This window comes from Pithys albifrons, chromosome 24, assembly GCF_047495875.1.
Source record: "Pithys albifrons albifrons isolate INPA30051 chromosome 24, PitAlb_v1, whole genome shotgun sequence".
NCBI classification, from domain to species: domain Eukaryota; kingdom Metazoa; phylum Chordata; class Aves; order Passeriformes; family Thamnophilidae; genus Pithys; species Pithys albifrons.
In genome coordinates, this window is record NC_092481.1 from 4,730,847 (window position 1) to 4,741,618 (window position 10,772).

A 10,772-nucleotide genomic window follows, 5' to 3' on the forward strand; every position below is an offset into this window, starting at 1 on the left:
AGCCCAGTGCAGCCTGGCAGGCGGCCGTGCCCCCGTGAGCCCCGGTGCTCTCCCGGCGCGCCGTGATTGAGCTCCATTCCCGGCACGGCACAGCCCTTACGGTAACGCAGAGGAGAAATTCATTTAGCAAGGCTCGAGGTCAGATTCTGAGAGTTAACAGTTATGAGGTCAGGAACAGAGATCTACAGGAGGAAACAGAACACAAGTGTCAGCCCCATGCGGAGTGCAGGGGCCAGGCTGCTCCCTCGGCTCCGGTCTCGGTGCTGCAGGGCCCTGGCAGCTCCAGCCCAGTTTTAGTTATATTTGTGGCCAGTGGAAACAGATGCAATTCTCCTCCTGGGATGGATGGGAAGCCATCCCAGACCCAAATGCCACATTCTCTTCTAGGGATGTCTGGAGAGGCTAAACCTTTCTGCAGGCATGGAAGAACCCTGGAGAGCTGTCAGGGCTGACCACAGCCATCCTGGCACCACAACAAGGGGCTGACAGCTGATGTGAACTTAATGACTGGATGTGAACATAGTGACTGGCAGGCACTGGGACTCGCTGGCTGGGAAACTGGAACTTGACACAAAGCCAGAGGTGTCTGGCTGGAAAATTCTGGCTTGTTTGGGAAAGGCCGCTGTGATGCTGTAACACTTGAGCTAGCTGGATTGTGAGCAACTCCAAAAACCTAGCAGTAAATGGAAAGTGGGATAAGATGCCCTGGGGGTTCTCAGCAGGTGATCTGGGCAGGTTGGAGGTGAGCAGTGTGGCAAGACTAGCCCTGAGAGTGGGAAGACAGGATCCAAACCTCACTTACTGCAGCCAGATGTGAGACAAGGTGAGCTGAACTGAGAGCAGGGACATGGGGCAAGGAAAGGCTGGGTAAGGATGGCAGCTGTGGGCAGCTCAAAGGTCTTTGGGCTTGCTGTGTTGAGGGCTCTGTCCCATCCCTGGGCACAGCTGTGGCCAGGAGAGGTGTCAGAGGGATGGTGGCAGAAGAGTCCTGCTGGTTGTTGATGTGCTGGAGATGGTTCTGCCAGCCCCGAGCCCTGCAGCAGGAGGTGGCACTGCCTCCACCCCTTCAAAGGCAAAATGCTAATTTCTGTCTGAGCAGGAGGAACCACAAATTGTGTGTCAGCCCCTTCCTGTGCGTGCTCCACACAGCACTGCTGTGAAGTGCTTGAACAGGGGTGAAAACCCCCTGTTAGGAAGACAGGCTGGTTAAGTACCTGACTATGGCACTGGCTGGCAGCTGCTCCGGGCCTGCAGTTGGAATGACAAAGCCTGGGGTGCCATCAAGGGAAGGGAAGAGCTTCTTTAGAATTACTAGCACTGGTATTTTGTGTTCGTTTTGGTCCAAGCTGATGTTTGCTGAAGGATATTGGAAGAATTAGTAGATCTATTTCTCTCTAATCCTGTCCCAAGTGACAGTGAAATCAAACTAAAAGACAGGAGATCGTGTGTGCTGTTGTTTTAGGCAAGAGCCCAGTGGTGTTAATGAAGGGTTTTATCATTCTGGGGGCTGTTTGATTTAGAGAACAAGATATCCAAGGCAACAAAGCTGAATGAATTAAAAGCTTAACAGCATGAAAAGATGTTAGAGCCCCACAAACTCTTCAGGGAATTTGTCTGGACTAAACCTACTCCTTCTTGAGACCAGTGACCCTGCCAGCCAGCACTGTCCTTCCCTCAGAGGCTGTTCAGTGCTTGGTTGCTGGATTTACCCTCTCTAGGAAGGAGATTTTAGGGACAGGCAGACAGTGGCTTTTGGCAGGGATGCAGAATTGTGGGGCTGTTGGGGGTTCAAAGAGCCAGGAGACAATTTCTCACTGTTTTGTGGTTTGGTTTATATTTGATGAGCTGGGGGATATAAATAAATGGACTGTGTTTGGAAGGGTGATGCTTCTGTATCTCTGCCTGGCACAAACAAGGGCTGTGAGGGAGAATAGTGGGCAGGGATGTTTCTGAGAATCTTCTTCAGTCTTTGCTCTCCTTTCCTGGCAACATCAGCAAGCTCTCCCGCACCTCTGCTCTCTAATCTAATCAGTCCTGGGGAAACAGGATTTGCCGCAGTGTCTGACCACTTAGATACCCACCGGCAGAGTAAATACCAGACATGTTCTGTGAGAAGAGTCAAAAGCTATTCCAGCCCCTTTTTGCAGAGACAGGATCTCTCAAAGCTGGATGTCTCCCTGCTTTGTGCTGCTGCTCCAAATTCCACCACTGCTGGCTTTGAACAAGACTCTGCAGGTGGGTTGGTCGATACAGAGGAGGATCTGCACATGGGGAACTTGAAGCAGGAGGTTTGCAGCCCCTTCCTCCTCATGAGCATTTGTGGGTGCCTTCCAACGTTTTCTCCTTTATGATTCTTGATTAGTAGATAAAAGGCCCATTTCTTCTTTTAATGGAGTCTCTGATGTTAATGGCCTCCCTCCAGTCAGATTAAGGTGCTTTGGTCCATTTTACTCTAATAGAGGATGATTGAGAAACGTCTGGTTCACAGCTGGCTCCTGATGCTCTGGCTGTGCTGCTGCTTCCACTGCCTGGGAATAAAAAGCTGGAGAAGCTCATCCCCTTCCTTCTCAGGGGCTCCAGCACCCCTTCCTTCCAGTTTCCTCTGTGCTGTCGGCACAGCCTGGGTCCATCCCAAGGAGCACACGAAGAGTGGGGGAAAGGCTGTTCTGGGGCTGTGCCCACCCCTTTGAGCTCTGGGGCAGCTGGTGCTGCAGGGCTGCCCTCCCCTCACGTGGTGGGAGCTGTGCTGCCCGTGCTGCCTGGCCCTGCCCTGCCTGGCCCTGCCCTCCCTGCCAGCCTCTGCCCTGTGCCACAGTCCAAGGGCAAAGCAAAGCGCTGGAGCCTGCTGGATAATCAGAGCTATTAGAGGCACTCGTGTGTGCAAGAGGGTGTGAAATGCAGATGGATGGAGGACCCTGGGGAGCAGGAGAGAACAAGTGGGGGCGTGCCCATATCCCTGCTGAGGCTGGGGAGGATGGAGCACAGGCTATGGGTCCCTGTGCCCTGCTCAGCCACAGGCATCTCTGACTTGCACAGAGCAACTCCTCAGGCTGTGGTCGGTGCCATTGTATTAACAAGGCACCATTTCTGCATTTTAAGTGTGTGCTCCTTGATGTTGTCCTGCCTCTAAACGATCCTGGAAATGTATTGTCTACTTAACTACTTTTTAATTAAAAGTCAGGGATATTAGAAAAGCGAAATCAATTCCTGTCACAATTAAGACTTGGTTTGAACAATTGCTGTGTGTTTCAGTGAAGGATCCTCTCTGGACTTATTGATCTGTATTGTCATAATGTCTGCGTTATTGCCATGGCTCAGACAGTCTTAAATGAATATTTCGCCTGAATTATGTATGTTATCTGGCAGGCAGAGGAGGCTGCCTCCTGTCACTCAGAGTCTGCAGTGCTCCCCAGGCCCCTGTGCCTGCTGACCAGGGCTGGGATGAGCACCTTGTCCCCCTGCAGTGCCAGGCTCCTTGGTGCGGGTGATGCTCATGCCAAGGGTCTGGTGGCTGCTGAGACAAATGGGGCAGTTTCAGGGTTTGTAACCCCAGGAACCATTTCAAAGCTCAGAGGCAGCCATGGGGCAGCCAGAGGCACCAGTGGAGCAGGAACCTGTGATTGGCAGTGCCCGGGGAGCATCCTGCACCCAGCATGATGCTACATCTCCCCAATGGGAGCAGGAGAAGAACCAGGAGAGCAGGCTGGCACAGGGGCTGAAGCCTTCCCTGCAGGTGGCTGTGGCTCCCTCAGCTGCTGAAGTCTCCCTCTCCTTATCCTTCTGCCTTTCCCTCTCCTTGCTCCTCTCCCTCTCTCTCCCTCTGCAGAGAGGGGCTGCCAGGAGGTCTCCAGTGTTTTCCAGTGTGGAAGTGATGGGACAGTAGGAGGCTGATTAATCAAGATAAAGGACCTTTTTAAAGGTAAAAGATGTCCCCGTTATGGTTTCTCTGTCCTTTAAAAGTTCTTGAAAACTAGGGGGTCTTGGAGGAAGGAGAATTGATTTCTCATGGTTTCTCTTGTACCTCGGGGCAGAAAGTAAATTCAAAGGGGCCCTGCCATGAAAGGTCAGAGTCTGCTGCTGTGGCTGATAATGAGATCTCTCACAGATAAATCAAAACACTTGGACTTCACCACAGAGGAGCTACTGGTTTAACCCAAGATTTGGGATTAGGAGGAAGAGAGGGCATGTGCTTGCTGTGGAAGCAGAGATGGCAGTACTAATACTGCAGCCTCTGTTATGCTGGAGCTGGGGCAGTTTCCTGCTGCCTGGTCGTGCCTGGCACATCCAACACCTTTCTGTGGTTTGTGCAGAACCTCCAGCCCCCATCCAACTGCTTCTCACACCACCACTGCCCCCTCACATCCTGTGGTACATCGGCAGCAGCTCCTGCAGCTGCTCTCCTTTCTCCCCTGTGCTCCCCCCAGTCCTGAGAGCTGCATCCCCACACTTGGGGGCTGGGGGAGAGAACCTCAACAGCCCTGGTAGCATTTCTTATAAGCCAACAGCTGTGGCTTCCAGGGCTGCAGCCCACTAGATCCCATTTGCTTTCTGATAAATAGGATTCACATAATAATTTCTGACTCTTATTAATGCTTTTAATCTGCAGACCTCAGGAAGAGGTGAGCCAGAGAAAACCGGGAGAGAGATGCTCAGAATAAAAGGAAAGAAGCAGAGAAAAGTGAGTAGGATGAACTCTTTACCTTTCTATCCCATTAGCACATTCACCACGGATTGCAAAATCCTGTTAGGCACAGGCAGCCTGCAGAGCTGGAGGCAGCACAGGCTCTTCAGTGGTGCCTGGGCTCTCCCCACGTGCCAGTTGCCCTCAGGGTGTCAGGAAGGGCTCCAGCTCAGCCTGGCCCCAGCTCCAAGTGCCTCCCCCTCACTGGAAGCCCCCGGCTCTGATCTTTGCTGCTCCTGTGTTTGGGTTCAGTGACTCTCAGGCTCCGTGTTTGTGCCTTTGCTGTGTGACTAATTGGAGAACTGTCTAATCCTGTCCTCCACCGATGTCACCTTTATGCAGCCCATGATTAAACATGCTGTCAGCTGCTGCTGTTTACAGATAATAACGCTGCTTTCTCTCATTCCTACACTATCAGACTCATTAGGAAGGTTTATGGAGAAATTAGGCAGTCTGGGATTGAATGTCTGAAATGCATGCCCTGAGAACTGCACCCTCCTGCTCTGAGTGGTCAGATGTGATGGTGACCTGAACTGTTGCATGGGGCAGAGACTCAACCCCACACCAGGGTGACCCACAGATCTGGAGCCTACCTGCTGTCCCCATGTAGTCTGTCTTCATGGAGACCCTTTCAGGGGTGATCCCACCACTTCTGGCAGCAGGCTGGAGACAGAAGTAAGTGTCTGGTTGATAAAATCCTCTCTGAGGCTTCATTACATCAGAATCAGCAATACACACAAAAGGAGGTTCTTTTCCCACTCTTCTTGCATGAAACACTCATACATTTCCAGAGAAAGCTCCTGGAAGGCTTGGTGCACGGCTGCTCGGATACAGCGGGAACAAACGGCAGCTGCAGATGGGAACAGGTTGTTTCTGCCATTTGTTATTCTTTTCCCTAATTATGATGCAGATTGGATGCTCTCTCCAGCATTTCCTCCCTTTCTGTTTATTTAAGCAGCATTTTTGTGAACCTACATGGCAATCTTGCCCTGGGCTGGAGGTGCACCTTAAAATAGAGCAGAATTTATTGCTTCCCTGAGCTGCAGCCCTTTCCCTGACCCCCTTCTACTTCTGGCCGGCACTAAGCCAGGAGGGGAGCAGGGCTGGGCTGCATCATCGGGCCAGAGCTGTTGGGACCCCCATGAGAGGCATCCCAGGGGCTGGTGGTCCCTCTCTGGGGCTGCATCCCACCTCAACAGGGTGGTGGGGGGAGCAGAGGTACTGCAGGCACAGAAAGCTGTCCAACTCTCTGCTGTGCACCGAGCACTCTGTAATTACTGGAGAGCTTTAATGGAGCTGGACATACCATGCTGGTGCCTTATTTAGAGTCTGCCCGAGTGCTGAGTCCTGGAGCGCAAAATGCATCCAGGAATTAGCCCCAGCTGGAGTAAATTGCTAATTATCATTTGCAAAGTGTATTCACCTCTTCTATCATGGGCAAATGAAAAAGACTCACTCTGTGTGACTTCCCTGTCACCCTCACCCCGTGACTGGAGGATAATTGGAGAATGTCTTGTGGTGATTGAGTTACGGAGTGTGTCCTGAAGTGTCTTTCCTCATCAGTGTGTCATGCAAGTTGCATCTCTGATTGCCTAAGGAGTAGGAGCCAGAACAGCATCAATCCAGTCCACGGAAATCCACATCAGCTCAGTGCCACCAGTTCGGTGCCTTTGTGGCTAAAGGGCATTTACTGCCAGTTTATTGAGGGGCCAAGACACTTAGAAACCTTGGTCATGGATTTTAAATGGTGATCAACACAAAGACTTCAACAATAAAAGGCTTTTAATAAATAGGGAAAACACCATGAAACTGGAGAATCCATGCCTGAGGTGCACTGGCACTTTGAGGTTCCCCTTTAGGGTGCACAGGGATGTTCCCCTCAGGAGCAGCATGAACCAGCCTGGCACTTACTTAGTGTTCACATTAACCAAGCTTGGGTTGCAGATTCAGTGCAGTGCTGCCTGGAGCCACCAAGGGAGGTCTGGGAAGATCTGGGGCTGTGGTGGGAGCCTGGCACCAGGGCAGGCACTGGCCTCTGCTGTGACCACTCTGGAGCTCCTTCCCTGGTGCTCAAGGCTGGACACTCACCTCAGCAGCCACATGGCCACCAGGACCAGCCTGTCTGAAACGCCTCTGACCATGAGTGATGGCCACATGCTGCAGATCTCTGTGAAATGTAACCAGCCTGCTGTAAGATCGTTTCCAATGCCACTGAAAATCCTAATGACAGCACTTCAAACAGAACTGCTGCAAATCTCTGTAAGTGGTTTTAATGAAACCAGACAGGAAGAGAAAGAGAGCAAATCAAAGGTAGGACAACTCCTTTGTTGAAATTACCTGTAATTGGTATCAAAATTACTCTAGTGGTTGTTTGCAGCATTATACTTGAGGTACATCCTCCTTCCTCCCTTGGCTCTCAGGGGCTCTCACACCTGAACTCTCACTCTGCACCTCTGCCTTTCAAGCAGAATAAATAGAGCCATAGCAGAGGGGCAGGCTAAGGGAGAAGCAGCCTGTCTCTGCAAAGATGGGGGCACTGGCATCCTGCCCTGTGCTCAGCATCACTAGCAAAGTACCTCTGCAGGGCAGGACCTGCTTTTGTGGGGACCTGAGGCTCCCTCTGGTTGGGCCCCCCAGCTCAGTTCCTGTGCTGCGCTGCCAGCACTGAAGGGGCAGAGCAGCTCCAGAGGCTCCAAGTCCTGTTGGGAATGGGGTGGAATCAGCCCTGGTTCTTGTGCTCACTGGCCATGCAGTACAGTTCAGTGTTTCTGGTTGCGCTGCTCAGAAGCGACTGACTGGGGAGAGCAGGACACAGCCCCAAATTCAATACATTTACTTTAACCAATTAGACTTTAATTAGCACTGAATTACGGCTGGATTCCTCTGGAGCTCTAAATTACTTTTCTATTGGCACCAAACAGTTTCCCCTTGCTCGGTGCCACCCTGATGAGCGTCAGCACCACGGTCAGTAGCTGGTCAGCAGTGACAGGACCGGGGCGCTGGGGGAGATTCCCTCCCACACTGGGGTCCCACTCCCTTTCCCCTTGGCATAGCAGGAGGCACAGCACTGTGTCCCCGCCACGAGCCCTCCCGCTGCTCCCAGGGCACGGCAGATCCCACTCATGCTTTCCCACCCACGACTCCTGAGCTCAGTGTGTGCCTCGATGTGCCCTTCAGGCTCTGTCACCAGATTGCAGTGCCTGGATCCCTCCTATCTGGTTCTAATTAATAGCATGTGGTAATTTGTCTCTGGTTGAGCTGGAACTTGATACCGAGTGGATCCGTGCCCCAGGCAAAGGCTGGGTTCATACTGATGATGACAGAGAGGGGTGTGACTTATATAAGTGTAATGATCTTACACTGCCTGGAGCTCTGGATTTTCTCAGCGTATGACGAATGTGAGGCATTTAAAAAAATTAGACACTTACTCTATTTTACATTATTTTCTAAAACGTGGATCTCTGTGGGCTGCCTGGAAATCCATTAGCAAGAAATGTAAAGATGCTCAAAGGCATTTACCCAGATTAGCTGCCTTTATGCAGTCAAGGGTCTTTTATGTGATTACCTTAAAAGCTAAAGAGCTGCTGCAAAACATTTATAGTGCAGAGATCCTGAAGCAAAGAGTGCACATCTGACAGAAAGACTGAGCTGTTAAAAACAACTGCACAGCTCTGGTTGCTTTGTATTTGCAGACAAACAGCCTAGAAGGTAGAAGGGTTTTCCCTTTGCAGCCCTGAGGCTGGGCTGTGTAGCTCCGAGCATGAGATTTATGGGGAAGCTTTACATTAATTCTCATTTTTACTGTGATTTCTACCTGTTAGCAGGAGATGTGATGTTAGCAGGAATGTGAGGGAGGGTTGTGGCCCTGGGAAGAGGAGTCTGAGCCCTGGGATCAGCTGGGAGTGATGGGCTGGTGAGGTGCCAACAGGACTGGATCATCTGAGCCACTTTCCTCAGTGGGATATTCCCTAATGCCATCCACACTTGTGCTGTATTGCTGTTGCCTCCTCCGCTCTGGCTCTGCCCTTGTCACAGCAGAAGCAGCAGAAGTCCTGGAGCATATTTGTGTGACATGCCCAAAACAGTATGAAATTGCACAAATCCCTTGTTTTCCATTGTAGGAAAATCCTTTCAAGTGTGGAAAAGAAAGGAGAAATGTAAAAGCTTCCATGAGGTTTCTACCTGCTCTGTCTTTTGTCAAGGATTGCTCTTCCAGCCATACATCGAGGCCTGCATCCTCCAGGCTCCTTTGTCCTTTAGCATAAAAAGTAATTTGTCAGCAAAAGAAGCAAAGTTTTGTTTTTCAGTCCAGATCTGGCTGTCCTCCCACTGAGACTTTCAGCTCTTTATCTCAGGAATTGATGGTCTCAGATTCTGATTCTCTTTCCTCTGTGTTTGTATTGATTTTTTTTTTCCAGGAGGGTTATTTTCACTGTGGTGTCAAAACTATCTTTCTGTCTCCACTTACAGCAGGTAATAGCTCAGCTCAGCCAATTACGTGTTTTCTGGGCTGGCCTCGCTCTTTGCACAAGTTCCCCTGGATATCTGGAGCCTGGATGACCCAGTGTCTTTGATTTCCTGCCCTTGTCTCCTCAGGCTCACCCTGCAGCTGTGGCAGGTAAGGGCAGCAGCCCCAGGGCTGGATGTGAGCACCTGAGGTGACCAAACAACCTGGGTATTCCTCTTCCTTCTCCTGCAGAAACTGGCCCCTTGTTGTGCTGTTGGTGCTCAAGGAGTCCTGTCTGCTGCACTATCTTGGGGACAGCACCCCTCTGCTGTGTCCCCTGGCCCCAGGGGACAGCATCCCTCTGTCCTGCTCCCTGGCTGGGCCCTGCTCATCCACTGTGCCTGATAGTGCAGAAATCCAATAGTGTCCATTAAAGGCTGCTCTGTTTCCTTCCCCCCAGGAATGGCTTTTAGTCATCTGGTGTTGCCAAAGAAAAATTCATGAGATCATTTCCCAAAAAAACATGATACTTCAAAATCTTAATTAAAATACCTCTAGCTGATCTAATATGAAAATTTTATAAGTGCTTGGAATAAGGTTTCAGGTAAGTGGAAAAGTTGTGTACAATGTTAGCATGACAGACCCTTCTTCCACTGAAACATATCTAACATCAAATTCTCCAAATGCATCCAAAATCCTCTTTCCTGCTTGGCTCCTCAGTGAGAGCAAAGTGTGCACATCTGAGGGGCTCAGCAGTGAATGGAGCTGCCCCAGGAGCTTGGACCGATTGGCTTCATGACATTGATACCTTCCACTGTCCCAGCAGTGAGACCCAGAGTGTGAATACTAAACAGGAGCTGCTGTGCCTGAAGGCAGGCAAGAGAGATCCTCTATATTACACCGTGAGAGTTGTGTGTCATATTAGAGCAATCTGGCTTTAAAGGGCATCTTTCAGGCACAAACTAGCTTTTTCCCACACTTGACTGATCACACAAATAACTGTGATTAAAGGTCAAGTGCCTGGGTTTTTCTATTTTACTCCTTAAAAATTTATATGCGAAAGAAAACCTAGAAGTTAACATAGCATGAAATTGTTATGCAGTTCTGAGCCTTTAACGACAACTAAATATCACTTTTCTTCCTGGGTGGCTTGAGAAATCTCCAGTAATAACGGGTCACTTCTTCTGGTTTCCACTTGAGGAAGATTATAAATAAACCCTGTCTTTTGCTTCCCTGCCCTGTAATGTGATGGAGGGAGAGTTTTGATCATATGAACTTGTGTCCTCAGTCAGCAGGGCTGTTCCTGGGCTCACTGAGAGCTGCTGGGCTGCAGGTGCATGGCAGGAACAGAGGCCAAGCTCCAAGTGCTGGTGCAGCAGCACCCAAAGCACCAGCCCATGCTGAGCTCTCCTGGATGGGAAAAGCATTGATAAATGAATGGGGACGTCCTCACCAGTCAGGTTAACACAGAGAGAAAAGGTAGTGACTGTCTCCAGAGGGGCTGAGAAATAGAGGGAGAGCTGAAAACACCCTCTGTCTCCAAGTCTCCTGCTGGGCTTGGTGTGTGGTCCAAGCAGGGGTGCCATAGCCTGGCTGGGCTGAGTTAGATGGAGGCTCAATATTTTTACTCCAGGCTTGCAGTGT